Below are 21306 nucleotides of genomic sequence, written 5' to 3' on the forward strand. Positions count from 1 at the left end.
ACTTTAAAAATGAAAGAGTAATTGCTAGAACCACATTTTAACAACAAGGTACATATTGTTATCCCATGCTGTAGGGAAACTCAGGGACTCACTGCTGCAGAGAGGAGCAAAATCCAAAAACGGTCTAAATCATTTGGGAAAGTGCAACAGGAAGCAATGCTTTAGTTGCAAAGGAAATAGAAAAAGCTTTAGAAGTGAGAGGAAATAGAAGTGAGCCTTAGCTGCCTTAACAGAAGGATGTCCATGCCCATGGTGAGAGGACTCCCTTCTCCTGCCACGTGGTAACTTGTACATAGGAGGGTAGGTGTAAGCTGGTAAACTCCACTGCTTTGGGAGAGTGTGAAAATTCAAGGGGTCAGGAGGTGCAGAAAGATGCTTGTGGAAATGAGGAAAGGGTAAAGAGCTGATACCTTTTCTCTAGCAGAGGATTCAGTGACTGACAGCTCCACCAGACTGCAGCTCAGTTCTGCATTATCTCCTGCACTTTGCTCCTTCTTCAGCCTCTGCACTCTTTGATGGTGTATCTGCCATATATTTTATATTTGCAACTTGCCTGATCTTACATTACAAAACAACTTTGCCAAGTAAATAAGAGCAAATCCTTATATCAAAGAATAAATTGTTTGTGTGCATGTGTATGTATGCTGGGAGATACGGGAATAATAAGCTATTTTTCATAAAAGTTTCATATCTCTAAATATGTCTCTATAAAGATATGAGGTTAAGTAGACACTGGATAGAATAAGATTAGCTTTCATCTCCTGGCCAAATTTCATCTTAGGTAATTACATTCTTCCTGAATAAATATCTTTATAATTTCAATTGGGTACAGTCTATTTCCTATTTCAAATTGCTTTGTTGTACATAATGTGAGCTCCTGTATTTTCCTAGAAATGGGTATGCTCTGCTAACAGGTGAAGTGCTCACTGGTGAGTACACAGTAAAATCAATAAAATGTTCTTAATTCCCTTTGGAAATGGCCATAAATCTTAGTGTTTGTTAAGCAGAGACAAAAAGTTGTGAGATTTTTGAGAAGATGTTTGGAAGAAAAGAGTTTGGTACTAAGCTAGTGATCTCTGCCTCTTTCACCTTTGGATCAGGGCATTGGTAGGGATTTGACACCATGAATTACAGATATATACTAGGATGCTAGCTGTATGAGGGGAAAAAGTTGCCATGAAGTTGCCATACGTTCAACAGCAGATGGATGTATCAGTTAAACTCCTTGGAAGAAGGGATCTGTGCAGGTGACTCGATACCCCTTGTGTGCAGACCTGAACACTGACACAGTTGTCAGATGGTAATGCTAAGGCCAAACTTGGGCACTTACAGGTAGGAACAGGATGAAAATGCAGGATATGTGAAATTTAACTGATCCAGCTTTATGCTTCACAAACAGTGATGAAAATGGCTGTGAGATCAGATATTTGCATCAACAGTCTGACTTGTGCCCATTAAGTGTCTCCTCAGAATAGGTAACCACACTGTACAGCACAGTGTGGCTTGTATAGAGTAGAAAAGCCAAATTTGATTTATGGCATTTTTGAGCACAAAAATCTACAGGAAATTAATGATTACTTCCAGAAATTAGTACCACTGAGAAGATCCCGGGTCATAACAGTATGGATACACCAGTGTGAACTGTTTGGGGTCATTGTCCTGCTTGTTAGGTACATCCCTAACCAAACTCCCAAATGCCTGAGATACACGAATACAAAGAGATGTCACCGTTTAAGGGGAATTAACTTCTTGATAACGTCTCCAGTGTTAAGAGCTACTAATTTACTCCACTTTTCTGAATATTGGCCAACTGTGTGCAGTGGGCTGAAGAGCACGAGCATTTCATGTGCAGATAGAAAATTTAGTTTATTATTCATGTGCCTTATTTCTGTACCGACTTAAAACCAAAAGCACCAGCACAGCATGGGGGGACTCTCTTTGCAGAGCAGGTCTTGAGGTCTGCAGAGTCTCACTTCATAAATGGGAATAGTGACACACAGACCACACACTCAATGCACTTTCCAGAGCAAACATATCTTGAAAAATAAGTTAAAAATCTAAAATGCCTGAAACAGGCCTAAAAGATCAAGAACTGGGTGCCTCAAGCCTATATTACCTCAATTACCTAAATACATACATCTGTCTTCAAAACTCTGTGAGACTGACTTATTTGTAAGATTTAAAATGAAATTAAATTCTTCCTGTGTTCACCTGAGGTTTAGAAGTGCAGACCCATGGCTTCACTCTTTATTCTGTGCAATAGTGGAGTTTAGGAATCTATTTTCTATATAAAATGCAATCTGACATGAAAACATCCCTAGACCAATGCTTAGGGCAAAGCTCTGCACAGAGAACTATGCATTCAAAAATAAATAGAGAAGGATAAGAACTGAGCAAGCACATGTGATACAGCCCAGCTATTTCCAGGCTCAGCATTAATCACCTAATTCAGCCTCTGATTCCAGGCTCTGGAATTGCAGATGATGAAGTCTCAAGAGGCTCAAAGTCTCTTTGGAGCTGTGCTCTGCCTGTGCTGTGCAATTACAGCAATAATCCTCCTTCACACTTCCGCGGTGCCTGGTAAGCTCCTCGTAGCATTCAGCAGCCAACAGGATTTCTGAGCAGCCAACAAAGCCAGCATGATTCAGCAACCACTTCTTTCCAGCTTCTATTTTTTTTTTATAAAGAGCAATACTGTGTATAGCATAGTTCAAAAGTACATCTCCTAATTATAAGTTAAAACTAAGTATTTTTGGTTTGCATTATACTGTACTCCTAGTCCAAACTTCTGCTATTTTCTCCTCTTGGGTTTCTTATCCTGTTGTTATACTTACAAATCAAATAAACTGAGAATGAGTTTTAAAGCTGTGCTTTACACAAATGCCCATTTAATGCTAGAGCTCTTGCAGGTTGTTTGAAATTATTTCCCACTGAGCCTCTGACTTCTTGTTGTCACCAAGATACACAATATGTTTGTTCTTTTAAAACATCCCACTTTAAGTAGCTGCAGAAGTAAATTGGGTCTCCATTTATCAGTATGTCCTGGGTAATTATACGATGCTTTAAAAAGTTAAGGAAGAAGCATCATCATCCAACAACTATTTACATTGAACACCAGCAGTATAAGGATACAGCAAATGGTGCTATCCACAGAGCAGAGCACCACCCTGGGTTTTGTCTGGGAAGAGTGACTTAAAACATTATTGCGGCTTTCTGTTGCGGTGCGAGTGGCTGTGGTCCCCATGACCCCAGAGGAAAAAACAGAATCCAAACTCTGGTGGTCAGGCACCAATGTCTGTGGTCACCTCCTTGGTGATGGCGAGCCCCAGAATCCTTGGGCTCCTTAATTTGCTTATTTTGAGTTGATTGGTTCCTCTTCTCCCCTTCCAGTTTCATGTAAAAGGCCATAGATATTTATCCTTTTAATTAAATATATATCCGTTCTGGAAAGTTCTATGTTCCTTGATGTCCCATTGGTTGTTCTCTGTGATCCCTCCTATGAGTTACTCCCATTGGCTACCTCCCCATTAATCCCACCCCCATCACTTTACCCAATTGGCTGTTACCCTTGTCCCTGCCTTTCTTTCCCTGAGTATAAAATCCCTGGACCCTCCATAAAAGCTGCTCTTTGTCCCTGATCCTTCACCTGCAATGGACTTGCTCATGGAACGCATACTGAGAGTCCTTCCTTCTTTGCCTCCGCCTGCACGCCCATACAACTTAGTCTGGGACTCGCTCCCTTGGGTGAGGAGCTCACTCTTTGTACCTGTAGAGTCGCTGTCATGGAGGGTGCAGCCAGACCTCCGGGCTTTCTCCTGGCTCAGCGTGCCCTCAGCTTTCTGTGGTTTTAATTTCAATAACTTGAAAAAAAGTGACGGTGTTGTCATAGCCTGGGGAAGTGGAGTGGTTCATGCTGTGACACTGAAAGTATTTGGTGCAATGAGTAAGTCACAGCCTGATAGAGATTTGGGGTGCCTGAATTTCTGAGACCTGCCAGGACAGTATGGGAAGATAATGTGTGGGCTCAGTCACTGTGAACCCAAACCATGCCTGGCTCTGTTTCATGTGGTATTAGGAAATGTAGAAACTTGCCCAAAAGGAGAGCCCTGGACTGAAATGCCAGACACATGGTGTGGAGAACAGGGGACAGGATCTGGCAATGAGCTGAGGAATTATTTGGCAGAGACTATGTGCACAATATTTTTCTCTCCTTAGCTGGCAGCTCACAAGGCAGAAAAATAATGCCTTGGTGACAAGACGAAACCCAAATGACAAAAAAGAGTTTGTTTCCCAAGACTTCAATAGGGTTGGACCAGTTAAAATCAGTGCCATACATCAGCACCTTCAAGATGCACACAAATATTTCATGATTAGACCCTCTAGGATATTCATAATAGGCTACGAACTAAATATTTTCTGAATTTAGAAAGTATCACTTGAATATGGGAAAAGGAAGAACTTGCTTGGCTGGGAATGGCCACATTGCTGCCCATAGTCTTGATAAAGGTGATGAAGCAGCAGTTTGTTAATGTCTGCTCACACAGGTGTGCTCCAGGCGACCAGCTCAGCTGCCAAGCAAGAACATCTCAGTAGAGACAAAAATGCCTCTGTGCCAATTATTATAAATCTCATTCCTTTTTAAGTATGTCTGAAGCTGCAAATCACACATAGACATCAAGTGCCAAGTGAGGTCTGAAGTCAAAATCACAGTGACGGAAAATGTCTTGTGAAACTGTTCACATCTGCAGCCTCTACGATGCTAAACGCAGAAGGTAAAAAGATTACTTTCCCATAAACTTAAGAGAAAAAGAGAATTTTCTTCTGCCTGTTCCTGCCTGAGAATTGACGTTGCTTAAAGTTGTAATCCCAAGTGAAAGGCGGAAGAGCCTGGAAGTTTGAAGGAGACAAAGCCCTGTTGTGTGATGCAAATTCAGGTCCCAGGTGTCTGCCAGGGTGCCAAAGTCTGCCCAGTCCAACCATCAACCATTGCTGGTGCCCAGCCTCTTGCCCACAGCCTTTGCAAGGAGAAGTTATCAGACAGCTTAAAAGGAAGCAGAGCACAGTCAGGGCAGAGCTGAGCACCAGCAATGGCTCTGTCAGACCTGAGCTGGCTTTGTAGAATTTGCAAACTGATGCTTCTCAAATTAGTCTGATTTTGAACTTTTTTTTCAATAATCCATATCCAGGGCATGAATGAAAAATATGCTCCCTCCTCTGCTGAAATAGTCTCTCTTCCTACAACCGAGTTAAAATTTCCTTTCCTGTTACTTGCCATTACTCATGGCAAGAATTATTTAATAATATGCCAGGAAGTAGGTTGGCTGCACAACGGAATGATTCCCATCCTTTTCTTCTAGGGATAACTCCTTTTTGTAAAACTATCAGGTGATGTGTCCCAGAGCCATCTGGTGATGTCCAGGTGAGGTCTCAAGGCAGGATCTTCTCTTTTAACTTGGTAGTCTGAAGACCTTATAGAAAACCAGAAAAAATCACAGCATGGTGGGTTTTAAAGATTAGTGAAAAATTATTTGGTCACTAAAATACTTATGTTTAGCAAGTTGTAAACAACCAATCAATCCTGGAAAAAATAATTCAAGGAGAAAGAATAGAATAAGTGAAGTGAGTTGTTGACGGTTTCTTCCAAAGTTTGCAGAAAGCTCTGCAGCTGTTATTAGGTCAATGACATTTAATAGAAGTGCATTTCTATAAAAGTGCTCTTAACAGAGTTGTTAGTGCAGTGTTTGCATGCCTTTGTACTGGTACCTGAAAGCTGTGAGCTGCCTGGGGAATTGGTCCTTACCACAGCTGAGACCCTGTTTTGAAGATCCAGCACCAGAACACGGATGGCCCGGGACCATCTGGGGACACACAGGTTTACTGCCTACATGGACAAGTGTTTAGAAAGGGTGGTGTTGCTTCCCTTCAGGATGACAGGATGTGTAAGGTGGAGGTCCCTCTGGCAGCCTCCGTGCCAAATCCATCCGTGCTGCATTCCAGTGACTTCCCTTGGACCTGGGGCATGGGCAGGTACTTCCAGTGGTTTTGTCTGCATTTACTACACTCCTTTTCTCAATTACGCCATAACAATTGCTGGTCATTTTAATAGTGTTATGACTTCAAATCAAGAGAACAATTCAGTTCTGTTTCATTTCACCTTTTCAGTCATTGGGGTGAGTAGTTAGGTATTCCTGATTGAATTGCTCCTTCATGAAAATGTCACCACTCTATAGTTACAATAATTACAATGCAGAAGGAGGCATTGGAAGTCACTCAGAGACAAAAACCATTTTTGTAATAGCATGTATAGGAGGAAAACATCGTCTGGTTTATTTTATAGAGCAGTAACCAGGAAAATTAATTAGTTTTGTAAATAGGATATTTAACAGCACAGCAAATCAAGAGGCATATAAAAATCTATCAATAGAATTACTTTAAAAGAGGATGAATTAAATAATGAGATTATATTCCTTGAATACTGGGAAAATTCATTGAGAACAGCCCTGCAGAGAAGGACTTGGGGTTGCTGGTGGATGAGAGGCTGGACATGACCTGGCAATGTGTCCCTGCAGCCCACAAAGCCAAACGTGTCCTGGGCTGCATCCAAAGCAGTGAGGGCAGCAGGTGAGGGAGGGGATTCTGCCCCTCTGCTCTGCTCTGGTGAGACCCCACGTGCAGTGCTGCATCAGCTCTGGGGTCTCCAGCACAGGAAAGACGTGGACCTGTTGGAGCAAGTCCAGAGGAGGCCACAAAGATGATCAGAGGAATGGAGCACATGTCCTATTAGGAAAGGTTGAGAGAACTGGGTTTGTTCAGCCTGGAAAAGACTCTGGGGAGACCTAATTGTGGCCTTCCAGTACCTGAAAGAGGCTTATAAGAAAGATGGAGTCAAACTTTTCAGCTGAGTCTGTTGCAATAGGATAAGGTGTAATGGTTTTAAACTAAAAGAGAGCAGATTTAGACTAGATGTAAGAGGAATTTTTTTAGAATAAGGATGGTAGAACACTGGCACAAGTTACCCAGAGAAATTGTGGATGCCCCATCCATAGAACGATTCAAAGTCAAGTTAGACCTGGCTCTAAGCCACCAGATCTAGTTGAAAATGTCCCTGCTCAGTGCAGGAGATTTGGACTAAGTGACCTTCAAATGTGCCTTCCAACCCAAACCATTCTAAGATTCTATGATCATACCTCTCAGGCTGTCTCAGGTACAAGGCTTAGTCTGTCTTCAGTTGACTACAGCTGCATCTAATTATACTATTGACTAATTAAATGCTACCTAATGGTTACTAAAATGCCTTATTAACATTAAGGATCCAGAAATAAAAAGGTAAGCTGAAGACTTATACTGAAAAACAGTTACTCTAGGTTTGCCAAAGGATTGCAAAGCTGATCTGGACCCAGTGTTCTGTCCTGCAAGCATGCTGTTTCTGTATCACAGTGAACACAATCTGTGTATTTGCTGTGTAGGAGGAGTCATTGGTACAAAAGCAACACTGTAAAGGTAATAACAGCAACACCAGTTTTTAATTCTTTGTGAGGACAGGTATATGTCACCTGAATGGGGCTAAAACAATCCTGCAGTTGAACAGGAATTGGTAACAAATTTCTAAAATTGGGACAACCAATTGGTATTTATCAGCTTGGTCTTTCTCTCTCTCTCTTTTTTTTTTATTTTCTTGTAATGAAATATGATTGGCAAATAAGTGAAATTAGATGGTTGTTTTAAATCTAACTTAGTCAGAAAAGCTAATCCTTTTTAAAGTTACTAGAAACCAGTGAAACTAAAGAAGCCTGTCACACTTGAATTTAGGATGTGAATTTTAACTGTTGCAGCTTGACTCTTCAAAGACAAGGGCCTTATTCTGATTTGTGCACCTATTTTCTGCAGTCACTTGGCTGGCTTTAAGTTATTTATAACTTTTAAAAAGCTGTTTAAAATGTAGTTAATAGCTGGACTAAAGTAGTCTCATTATTGTTAACCTGTTTTTAAAAAATGACATGTGATTATTTTTGACAGAAGCTCAGCACTTAACGAATCTTGAAAGCTAATTGTTGTTTCATATGTTCTTCCATGGGGAAAAATCTTTTCTTAATAAAAGAAAAGGAATAGAATTTGGGTGTTCAGGTACACACAAAGAAGCAAGATGCATGGTAACTGATTTTAACAAAAGTGTAAGATGTCCTCTAACTTCCTGACTGCCTTCAAAAAGCAAAATTAGGAATGTTGTACTTCCTTCACCTGTGAGACCTCAAGTTCTATGAAGGAGAGGGCACAGTATCACTTAACAACATGCAGTTTCATGCTCCAGTAAAGGAGCAATTCTGGGGTGATTAGTATAAAAACTGCTGCTAGGCCAGGCTCAAAGGGCACAGGGACAGGACCTGGGCCCTCACAGTTCCCCAAAACTAAAAAGAAGAGTTCCATGTATATATATACGTGGAGTCTTTTTTACTTATTCAGACTTTTTGTACAAGCACTTGAGATAGTTATTTCTCCCTTCCCTTCCCTTCCCTTCCCTTCCCTTCCCTTCCCTTCCCTTCCCTTCCCTTCCCTTCCCTTCCCTTCCCTTCCCTTCCCTTCCCTTCCCTTCCCTTCCTTCCCTTCCTTCCCTTCCCTTCCCTTCCCTTCCTTCCTTCCTTCCCTTCCCTTCCCTTCCCTTCCCTTCCCTTCCCTTCCTTCCCTTCCCTTCCTCTTCCCTTCCCGTTTCCTTCCCTTCCCTTCCCTTCCCTTCCCTTCCCTTCCTTCCCTTCCCTTCCCCTTCCTTCCTTCCCTTCCCGTTTTCCCTTCCCTTCCTTCCCTTCTTCCTTCCCTTCCCTTCCTTCCCTTCCCTTCCGTTTTCCTTCCCTTTCCTCCTTCCCTTCCTTCCTTCCCTTCCTTCCCTTCCCTTCCCTTCCCTTCCCTTCCTTCCCTTCCTTCCCTTCCGTTCTTCCCTTCCCTTCCTTCCCTTCCCGTTTTCCTTTCCCTTCCTTTCCCAATTCCCTTTACCTAATTCATCCTCTAAACATCTTCACCTCAAGTCTTGCTCGGGTCTTTAAAACCTGCTTTGTTATATAAGAGCTGGAGCATGGGACAGAAATAGTCAGGCTTCACTTTAAAGAATTTCAAAAGGAGAAAGTCTTATGTATTTTTGTCTTCCAGGACCTGAAGGGCATCTACAAGGAAGCTGTAGAGGGACTTTTTACAAGGGCGTGTAGCAACAGAACAAGGGGTAGTGGCTTCAAACTGAGAGTAGGTTTGGATTAGCTATTAGGAAGAAATTCTGTACTGTGAGAGTGGTGAGGCACTGTAACAGGCTGCCCAGAGAAGCCATGGATGCCCCATCCTTGAAATGAAAGGCCAGGTTGGATGGGCCTCTGAACTACCTGGTCTAGTGGAAGGTGTTTCTGCCCGTGGCAGGGAGGTTGGAACTGGATGATTTTAAGATCCCTTCCAACCCAAACCATTTGGTGAGTCTATGATTACAGGGCAAAACAAGGATGAACCAGATGCCTGAGCTGCTGCTGGGTGCTGCTGGGTACCACTCTTGCAGAATGGCACCTCCTCTCTCCCCAGGAGTTGCCTGCACTTACTCTTCAGTACCCTGCTCCCTCAGTTTCTTGGCTGGAAAATAAAGATAGTAGCACTTTTCTAACTCCCTCAAGGGTTGGTGCAAAGATAAATGAAGGGATGGAAAAGGCTCTGAATGCTTCATCATCTTGCACGAGCTCTAAATATCAGTAACACTGTTATCACCTGTTCAGCATGCACCCAGCTACTTGCACTGTTAACAGTCCTGGATGGAGGAGAGCAGAGCAGGAGGAGCTGCCTCCAGCTGTGAGGATTGCAAAGTAACACACCAGTTTCAAAAATCTCCATCATTTCATAAATTTATCATCTGTTGATTATCTATTTTTAGAGAATAAAGTTATGCTTTTTGTATGTTGTTTCATCTGAAGAAATGTCACTTATTCATCTCAGAGTTGGTTGTACTACTAATTTTTTCCATTTACACAGAAGATGTTACTGTTTTGATTGTTCACCAGAGTGGAAAAAAAAGGGAAGGCTATGCAGCCTACATCAAACATCTCCTCATATAAAGAATTAGCTTTGAAGGTCCAAGATTTTTTTGGTGACTTCTACATTTCATTTCTTATGTGATTTTATTACATTAATATACATTCTGTTTTGATAAATGTAAAACAATGTTAGAAAGTAATTTGCTTTTTTAATGAAACTAATAAATTTATTTCCATGTCTGTGAGGATTTCAGTCAATAAAATAGTATTCTCACCAAGGACTCAATAGAATCTTTAAAATATATGTGAACTTCAATTTTGTCTAGGAATACATTTACAGAATATAATTGCTCTTAATGTACCATGAAGAGGAGCTGTACTTTTTAGTATATAGTTTCTACGGAGAAGGCATAAGAGGATAGCTATTCTTCTGACTTTAAAGAACTTCTCTGGTTGTCATCAAGATTATTGAAACATGTCTGTTCAACGTTCTTCACTCTTTCACAAATAGAGTATTAGGAAACAGTTGAGAATTACCAAAGGAAAGAAGAAAGAAACTGATGATTTGGGGTACTTAATACAGCAGTTAATAATAAATTGTCTCGAGACTTACTAATAAAATTTTACTTTCTGTGTTTTATTTTTGTATCATATTTGGTCTATCCCTTACATCCCTGTAGCCCAATTTCAAAATTAATATATCACATGAAAACATCCATGAAATACTGACATACGTTTTGCATTTTTCCCACTGAAATAATTCTCGGTTCTTCCTCCCAATGTCACTGGGGAATTCAGTTTCTGACAAAACATGCCATGAACTTCAGAGTGAATTCTTCAAAACACCTCATTTAAAACTGCTGCACTCTCTAAAACAGACAGAAACTTACTGGCTTTCAAGGCCATGAGTCTGTGAGCCCTGGTTTCCATAGGCAATGAATAGGATCTAGTCCTGGTACCCAGCACAGAAAAGGGATCAGGGCTGAGTGGCAGAGCTACCGGGTCACAGACTTAGTCATGAAGTTTGAATCCCAGCAAGGTATTCAGCACTGTAGGGTCACAGTTTGGCTTGGCCCACTGTATGGACAGGAGTCACTCGGGAACTTAAAATCCAGCTCCAACATATATTCAGCTTAAGTCTTTATCTAAATAAGAGCACTGACAAGTAGAACAGGTTACATGTTTCAGCACTGGGTTTGGAAATGCATGGCAGGAGTAGTTTTATCATGGGACACGTGCTACATCCAAAGATGACAGAGGATCCACGTTTCCAATGCCACTTGCTCACAAACAAACAAACCAAAAATCTCAACAACAACAACATTCCCTCTGTCTCTACTGACATGACATAAAATGAAAATTTTGATCTAAACTGAGGTGTCTGTAGGTTCAAGACAGTTAGATGTATGAATAGCCATGGATTATTGCTCATATGAATAGCTTCTGAATCACCTCTGGCAAAGGTAGTGTACCAAAGTGGCATTTGAAGTCTGAAGTTTCAATTCTATTCATGGATTGTGGTCCCTGTCCTCCTCTATGGCAAGGTAATTTAGACAATTTGTAAATAAAAGTAATTAAGCAGGTGTCAATAGCCCCATGGAGCATTTAAGTGTGTTCTTTTCCACTGAGAACAGCATAGTTAAATGAAGTTGTTAATTTAGTCATTTGTAGGAATCAAGCATTACAATTACATACTAACATGCTAATTAAATAGTCAAGATTCTGTCATCGTGATTTGATTCACGGTATTTCACTTGAGAACAATCAAAATTCATCCACAGATACACAGGCATATTAAAATGGAATATTGAAACAATTATGTAAAACCCAGTCTAGATGAAAGATATTCACTTGCCAGCTCTGTTTTATTTGCATAGGCAAAAGGAGTCATTCCTCTAACATATTTCCTAACATTTATTTAGCCAAGCCACTTGGTCACAGCCAAAATGCTCAGTCAACATATGGTGTAGGATGTTTAAAACAGCATTTGTGGGTGATATCTTCACACAGTTGATGTGTTAGATTCAATAAGGAAACTTAAATTAGATACACAGATTGTACCCCTGATTTGGAGAGAGCTGTAGGATTCAGGAAGGCCATGGGCAGCCCTGGTGTGCCCAGGTGCAGGCACAGGTCAGCACTTGTTCTCACAGCCACAGTGCCATGCACAGTGCCAGCTTCACACGATGTGATGTGCTCTTTGTTTTGATGGAAAGCCCTGATCCAGCTGGAAGCATGATGGCCAGGCACTGGCACCCCAAGAGGATTACTGCCAAAGAGGATTTACCCTGCTTCTCATCCACCCAGCGAGGTGGTAGAATCAAGACCAGGTGGTTGATACCTCCTCCCAGCTTCAGAGCAGAAGAGACACCATGCTGGCTGTCACTGGGTCTCTTTGTAAGGCAGCCATGGGAAAAGTCTGGCTGGGGACCATGCACTTTATGTGCTTAAAGGAGGTGTTCTGTTTGGGGTTTTGTTTACTTGTTTGTTTTTAAATAGTGTCTTGGGATCTAATTAGGCTTAGGACTTGGAGCTGGACTGCTTTTCTGAACTCTGGCACCCAAACTGTGTCTATGATGGAGAAGGGGTCCATATATATCCTGTAAGATGTATCTTACTACTAGTATCAGCTTTTGCTCTACAGTGCTTTTTGTTCAATGAGTTGATGTCCTGATCCTGTGGCTATTGGGCTTCTGAGGTTAATTCTTTTGCTGCAGGGTGAAGGAATTTTTTATAAGCAATAAGCCTCTTACAGCAGCCCTCAGGGAACATTATCACACTCACAATGACAGACAGTTAACATTTTTCCAACATACTCTTCATCTGCAAGTATAACTGAACCAAAAACCTGTTTTAAAGGAAAAGCAGGCAGAGGTATAGCTTATAAAAATGGAAAGAAAAAGAATTTTAAAGTGTCAGGAAGATTTTTGCCAAAGTTTTCTGTTGCAGAATTGAGAATTATGTGCACATGGATTTCACCCATAGCCTCACCAGCTGTGAAACAGTAGGAAAGGATTAGAAGTGCTACATTTTAAGAGAAAGTGTTGTGTTCTGAAATCATTGTCAAGTACATAAAAGGGAAGGTGTTATTTTTAAAAAGGAAATGTATTTTTCTCCTCTTCTTCACATTCTCTTACTCTTTCTTAGCTATACAAAAGCTGGAAGACAGTAAAAGTTTCTGTGGCAAAAGAAAAAGCCCTTTCTCATGTTTTCATCCTTTTCTCATGGAAAATATTATAATTTCACATGGAAAGTACTCCTGAGAAAAGCTCTACTTTTCCAGTTCTACCTATGCATGAAGCAGAAAAGACAGATTAAAGGAACTGTCAAAAGTTTCAATGTTAACAGCAGAGTGAAAAATAGGAACTCATTTTATCTGACTTTTCCTTTCCCTAGTATTTATTCTTCCTGCTGTCACTCTCCAAAATGTCCCCTGATGTTAAGTAAGAGCAGGACCTGGCCAAGGCGGAAAAAGACCCTTCAGACTTCCAGACAAGCATAGTAATTCCTCTTTTTGAGTCATCTTGAGAATGCAATTGAAGATTTCATCAAAATAATTTTCTAAACAGTCTTTGACACTTTGCAGTCACTAAATTGCCACAACAAATCCATGTTAACTTTTACCCATGACAAATAAAACTTTTTTGGTCTCTTTCTCCAGCCAAACTCTTCAGTCATATTTCCATAACTTCTTATTATGGACCATAAATTTTTTTTGCATGTCTGCTCTCACACAGGAACAAAGTTCCCTTGTATGTGCATATCTTCTACATTGCTATACCTCTAGCCTGCCTTATCAGATCAGGAAGCCACACAAGTGGGGTTTTTTTCATGCCCCTTTCTACTTACCTTACAATAATTTTCATGCCCTGTAAATCAGCTCCTGCAATCCCCAACTCCTGCGTTTGTAACAAGGGCTCATGCTGAAAAACACCTTTGTGCTGCAGTTTCAAATGGAGATGTCTCAGTGGACAATCTCAGGAAAGAAAGAAGAAATCCCACAAACACTCGGACAAAATGACATAAGCCTTTCAAACGTCTGCCATTATTAAAGTAGAACATAAAACTGTGTCATTTGTCCTTCCACTGGACCATGCCCTCGTTGCTGCTTTGCTTCGCCTGTGTCTCAGCCCAGGCATTAGACAGCATTGGCCATGGACAGCAGTAATGTGCCTCAGTGAGTGTTGGGTTTGGCAGACCTATGTGCTGTGCTTGTGCTCTCAGAAATGCTCTCAGAAATGCTTTCAGGTTAAAGATTAAGTTGTAGTCAGATGTGAGAAAATGTTACCAACAAGACAAGGTTAATGACAGGTCCTATGAGCTGCTCAGCTGATGCTCGTTGTCATTGCACTGCATCATTAATGAAATGGGTCCCCAGCAGAGGGCAAATACACTGAAAGTTACTCTAAGAAATGAAAATGGGGAGACGGGGGAAAAAAAAAAATGTACTCACTGTCATTATTGTGTTCCATATATCACTGGGAGTACAGGGTATCTTCTGCATATATGGATTGGATGTGGGACCTGCTCCACACAGAAGAGGGCAACCCAGGTTTTCTCTGCTAGCACAGTAAAAAAATAATTAAAATTAAAATTAACCTTTTTGAAACACTGGACTGTGGCTCTTTATACAGTTTCATGATGGATTACACATTGTAACTGCACTGCCCAAGGAGTTTTTTTGCTGACCCACAATTTTCAGAGTATCTTCCTTCCTTGTAGGTAGAACAAGATGTGATTTACTGCCATTGAGTTCTCCTAAGTTTAACAAGATTAATGGGGCTTCCACAACTTTAATAGTCTCATTATCTTATGGTTTTAATATGTTATGTGAAATTATTTCAATCTTTGTGACAAATGGAATATTATATAATCTTTTAATTACAGTTGTTCTCGATATGTTAAGTCTAGAAGCAATACCACTGTGCTTTCAGGTGATTGAAAAAAGAACAAGCTCCCCAAATTTGGATATGTTAATCATCATGTAGGACAGAAATATTAACCAAGAGACCTACAAAAAGGAAGGGAGAAATTCAACCACGTGATAGATTCATGCACAAACACAAAAATGAAACCTGTCCTAAAAGAGGAATAATGGGAAGTTGTCTTATTCCATTAGGGGCGGGAAACAGGACAGGTTGCTTCAGGAACATTCACCAAAGAAACAGACATCACATATCTCAAAAAGCTCTCCAGTGTAAAGTAACTTAGATGGAAAAGCCAGTTATTGTTCACCACAAACTGGCTTTGAGGAGTTAGTTTGGCTTTCACCAAAGGAAGAGCTATTGCATCACCTCAGCTCAAGGCATTTTAGAAAGTTTCATATTTACAATCAATAAGTCAAAAGCAATTACAAAGAAGTGAGTACAACGGCTGGAAAGCATTGCTGTAACCGTGATCCAAAATCCTGTCTTCAGTTGGCTTTCACTTTGACTTGATAAGATTTTGACAATCTGTCTTTTTTTTTCTCTAGGGTATTTTGCCTGTGTAAATGCAAAACACAGAAAGATGCTCAGTTCTTTTAGACATTTTTGCTAAGTGAAACTCAAAAGGTTAAGTGGGTAAGGAAACAAATTATGCAAATCCCTTGTTCAAGGAACAACCCCTTTCTACTGTCACTCATATGTTTTTACAGAAGGATGATGAATTTTTTTTTCCATATTGCATGTTCCATTCTTTTTCAAGTTTCTTATGAGTTTGAGAGCATAGGAAACCAAGGAGTTAAAGTATATACCTTGGTAAATTTTATCTTGTATATTCATCCCACACAGTCTGTTTCCGTTGTCCAGTGTTTCCAAAACCCTGTTTCAAATTAGTGAGGGCTAATTACAGTAAAGGCTAAAAAGCCTATCTTTTCAGAGCTTTAGAATGTAATGTTTGTCTCTGTACTTTCCAGAGTGCCATATAAATGGAACAGAGTACCAGAGACTTCCTTCATCCCTTGGAAGGGAGCAGGGGTGAATTTTTAGTATGAGAGTCTTTGGGAATACAGGTTTACTGGCTACAGGTGTTTGTCATGGAAAATTAAATAAGAGCTCCCAATATCCACCAGACATGTTAACATACTGATGTTAATGTTTTTCCAGCAAAATTAAGTAAGATCTTTTTGGGAGATCTCATCACACTCTAACTGTCTCAGAAATTCGTCTTGCAGCCTGCAACATCCATTTCTAATTCCAGGAGTAATTAGATATCTCCTGGGACTTGCCCTGAGTGTATTTTCTTGTTCGTCCTGTATACTTCTTCATATAAACTGATTTTGCACCATTCTTGTCAGAGAAAGCGCAGTAGAACAACTATTAATTTCTGCCATTTAGAATTCTACAGAAATATGATGGGTAAGACATAAATTGGCCTCTGTACTCACCTCTTCCCTTCCCTCTTCAAGACTTCTGTCTTGTCTTAGATAAATATCACCTGTGCTACTACTAGTTAATAATAAAGCTGAAATAAATTTAAGGTGCCCTCTTTTAGCAGGAATATAATATTTGCTTCCCTGAGACACGTAACAAGCACTGTGTAAGCCAGGCTGGCCATGCTAGGAAATGGTCCAAACTCTATCCAGGCCTGGAACCAGCCCAAACCTCAACATTTCAAATCTTTGCTTCCTCCCTGTGCAACTGCTTTTCTCTCTCTGAAGAAGGGAATTTTCTCTATCAGGTTATGGTGTGTGGGCTCACCCATGGAGGGTCACTTACTACTTCTAACAGAGGTGGCTGTATGCTCCAGACTGTCCTAGCACTTTGGGGATCACTCAAGGGAGAATGTCCAAGCAAGGACATTTCCATGGTGACAGGCACAGGAGAAACAGCACAGTGGGCAGTTCATGTAAATGTGTAAGACTGAATATATTTGTCTTTTGCAAAGGCATAGAGAAGCATGGAAAAAAAGGCAGGTTATGGTTCAAGACACCTAAAGGGAGGTGTCAGTGTGTAGGTGTCTGAGTGTGCTTATTTCCATTACAGACAGCACAGATCCAGGCTGTGATTCAGGTCCTTAAACGTAAGTGTTGAGCCATCTGAGACACCCTAGGACACCCCACAGGCCCCCTACATTTTCTGGGTCATACCCATGAAGTTCATGTGAGTGTTAGAGTGTCTCAAAAGGCTCCAGGCACCTCCTGTGGTCACTGAAACTGAGATGCACGTGCCTGTAGGTGCTCATACACCTGACACTGAAGGACACTGAAATGAGGGCTCAGTCTGGAACTGAGCCTGGCTGGGATGTGTTGTACTGCTCAGGGTACAGATGGAAACCACGATACTGACTTATTAGGTAACTCTCTTAATTCACAGAAATGATTGACACAAAATCATAGGCAGACCCTGGAACTGATGTAAAGCTTTCCAAATCCCAGCTACTGTCCTGTCCAGTACATGGACAAGGATAGCTACAAAAAGAGAAAGATTAGAAAGGCAGGACTTCCCAATCCTGCAGGTTTCCCTGATCCTGCAGCCATAAAAGAGTTGTAGATGCAACCTTTTCTAGGCACCTCATCTTCATTCATGGATCCTTGAAGTTAACAATTTTTTAACATGTGGCATATTGCTGCAAATACTAATTTTCTATTGTTTTCTCTAATTTTAAATTAATTCAGACCAGAGATGTCTGTGCAATTGGAATGACACACCTCTGTAGAGCTCAATAATTCCCTTATGTGTATTACCCAAGCAATGTCTTCCACTTCATTTGACATTTTTTTTCTATTTCAGTTGTAATCAATTGCTTTAGCAGTCTGAAAAAAACACCTTAAAGGCCACCGCTCCTAATCACACTTACGGTTACGTTTGCAGTAAATCATCACATGTGGATTGAAAAGCACTTTTTTACCTATTGCATGATTACAGGTTCCTTTCTAATCAGTCTTCACTGGGTTTTGTGTATCAGCTATTTAATCAAGCCATAAACATATCCTTGTCAAAGGTATCCTTGATATCCTTTCATTACAACCTACATCACTTTATTCCAAAAGACAAGAATCTGACATGCCACACATTTCTCTGCAGCTGTGAAGGTTATAGTTATCATATCTAGAAATGGAAGAAAAATGTCCTGTCTCCAGGTACACCTTTCCATATGGACAGAATTTTCCCCTCAGAAATATTTTAAAACTCCTTGTTCTCTCTAGTTTTTCCAGCTCATAATGAGATTCTCACCAACTCTTCCGGGGAATGTTCCTCAAAACTTTCCCTATCCTAATGTCATCCTACACAAACAAGGACTTTCCACTGCTGACATTTCCCAAATGTTTGCCATCATGTTGTCTCCACTGTCCCATAAATCTGATTAATCTTCTCCACACTACATAACCAGGGCTCAATTTTCAGTCAGTAATAATTTTGTTTCCTTTCTGTTACTCTTCTATCATTTAAATTAATTTTAATTACCACCCACATCCTAGCACTACACAGAAAAAAGTACTCTTGGCTGGAGTTTCTGTGGACTAGAACTGTAACAGATCATCACACTAGTGGAAAACAGGGCCACAAGATTTGCTCTGGGTGCACTTCTTAGAGCAGATATACCAGCTCAGCTCCTGAAAGTGTACAGCCCCCTGGATTATAGCTGATCTCAACCACATCAGTGCCCTGTCCTGGGCCTGGATCCAGAATGCAGTGAGAAGTGGGTCTCTCATGCCTCTTCACACAGCACAGGACACAGCAGGTGCACCCCCTCTGGTCTCTGTGGCATTTTTCCTCCTGACCTGCCAGGGCAATGCATCCCGAGAGAGCTTTCAATTTGCAGCAATGCCACATTGCAAATTCAAGATTGATTTTGTCGTAGATACTATCAGCACATTCCCAGCTTTTGCTTGAACACTTACATATAAATATTTTCAGTTTCTAAGTTTTGTTTTTGTATGTAATACAGATATTTGCTTTACATGTTTCTTGCGATTTCCAAGTGCAACATCGCTAAGTAATTTTCTAACTGTAGCACTGCCCTCCATCCTCTTGCCTTATTGCTCTGTTCTCCAGAGGATTGCAGCGATTCCGTATATAGTATGTGTTGCAAACTTGGTCCCTTTGCTCCAGGACACCAAAATGTAAAATGACACCAATATAAGGACTAATACAAAGACCAATATTTGCACAGGGGCAAGCCCTAACCCACAACGTATGCGCATAGTGCAGAGGGGTTTTCTGGTGGCCATGGCATCATCAGCTGGTGCTGAGCTTTCCTCAAGGCCCATGGTGGCACAGATGTTTCTTTTCAACCTGGCCCCTCATTGTGGCAACATTTTCAGTAGGACTGGCACAAAGCCGTTACCTTCTTGTTCTTCAGCCCACAAAAAGACTTCAAAACATATCTTAAGGCCCATCCTAGCTGGATGTAAACTAGCAATCCACTGCAACAACCTCCACAGTTTGCTGTTAATCCTACTAGCCTGCAAATGCCCTCTTCACTATTTCCTGTACCCAGTGCATGGTAGAGTTCTTTCCATTTCCTGTGAAGACATTGTCTAGTTCTCATTATTTCCCAGCTGATCCATTAGCTGTTTGAGAATTCAATTAGTTGAAGTTATTTTTATATTTATGCTGTAATTTTGCAATTAATATTTCAAGTAAATTATATGTTCACCAAATTAATGAAAATGTCATTGATATCCGGTAAACTGCTGTGACAACTTCCTGGGGAGCCCATTGCAGTGCCCAGCCATGCTCAAGGTGAAGAAGCTTCTCCTAATGTCCAAACTAAAACCCCTCTGACACAACTTCAGGCTGCTCCCTCAAGGTCCTGTCACTGGTCACCAGAGAGAAGAGATCAGTGTCTGTCCTTGTTCTTCCCCTCACAAGGAAGCTGTAATATCAATGAGGCCTCCCCTCTGTTACAGCAGGGATACTGTAACACGCGTATCAATCAATGAGGCCTGTCGAAAAGAAATATATATGGACAGATTCTTGATAGATGTTTCAGAGATGTTTATTTCTCCAGTCGCATGGCCGGGGCTCTGCCGAGGAACTGTTCCAGTCACGGGACCAAGGGTCCTTCTGCCCGCGCAGGGAACACAAACCAACCAGTGGGAACGAGGCTGAACAGGGGCAGGGAAACCCCGTGTCTGTGCCCTCAGGGCCCCTCTCCCAGGGCTCCATGGCAGGGGGGAAGGGACCCCAACACTCCCCAAAGCATCAGCACTTTGGAAACACTGTCCAGGTGTTGTTTCCACAGCGTCAATCCTGTTTTCATTGTGCTTTTTGGGAAATAACTCCTGGTGACTTCAAGACAAACAGGACAGGGCTTGGCAAAAAGAATTTAATCCAAATTCTCTCTTCCCTGGCACTGACAACCCCTCTTTTAGGACCTTAGGAGCCTGTCTGTTAGAAGCAGTCTCTAGACCCTCAAGAGTTTGTGTGCAGTGGACTAGAAGTGCTTGCCCTTGGGTGCCCTTGGCAAGCAGTGGCTCCTAAAGACCAGAAATTCAGTGTGTTGGTATAGTACAGCCCATCCTGTTTGAAGCATTCTTAGGTGGTATTAAACATTCTTCATTGTGCCAGTTGTGTTATCAGTAATTTTACCATCTATCCTCAAAGTTTCCCTTTGATTTGTTGCTAAATGATGGAAGTCGGAGCACTTCATATGGACTTGGGTCTTTTTCATTATCAAATTAATGATCTGTTCAAGTTTAACTGTGCAACTTCTTACTATATGAGTCTATTCCCAAAAGGACTCTCAGGCAGAAACCCTGAGTGCCCCCACTTAGTATCCATCATTACTCTGGCATGTTCTCTTTCTCCGGGAAACAGTAATGTGCATTCTTACTGGGTGGTTGGAAGATGAAGTTCCCCAGCAACACAGGAGCTCACCTAAAGGGATAATAATTTTTTTTCAATGTTAGGCATTAATTTAAAATTTTCCCTAGACTGCATTAGAGACAAATTTTTTTCTTGATTTTTCTTGATTTACTGCTAAAAGTTGATCTTAAGCCCCTGTTTTCACCTTCTTTAGTCTCATTTCATTCTGAGTAATCAAATTTCATGGGGTACAAGTTTTTCCTTTCTCAAGTAGTCTGTGGTGAGTTGGTGTCAGTATCATGAAGCTGCCAAACCACACAGAAAAGCTGTATCCTATGAGCACTCCCAACCACTTTGGTCTCAATGATGACAAGTGACATATTGCTTATTAAAGATAACATCTTGCCAGCTCCCATCCCTCAGTCCTTTTTTGTTCTGCAGTTGCAGAGCTAGTGAAACCAGGCTTCTGTACCTAGTAAAATTGGTTTTTTGGCTTTTTTATTTTTTATTTGTATATCAGAAAGTTTGCATAAGGTTAGTCCACAGTATGGGACCCTCTTAGAGGTGAGGACTGCAGC

Source organism: Corvus cornix, chromosome 3 (assembly GCF_000738735.6).
Source record: "Corvus cornix cornix isolate S_Up_H32 chromosome 3, ASM73873v5, whole genome shotgun sequence".
NCBI classification, from domain to species: domain Eukaryota; kingdom Metazoa; phylum Chordata; class Aves; order Passeriformes; family Corvidae; genus Corvus; species Corvus cornix.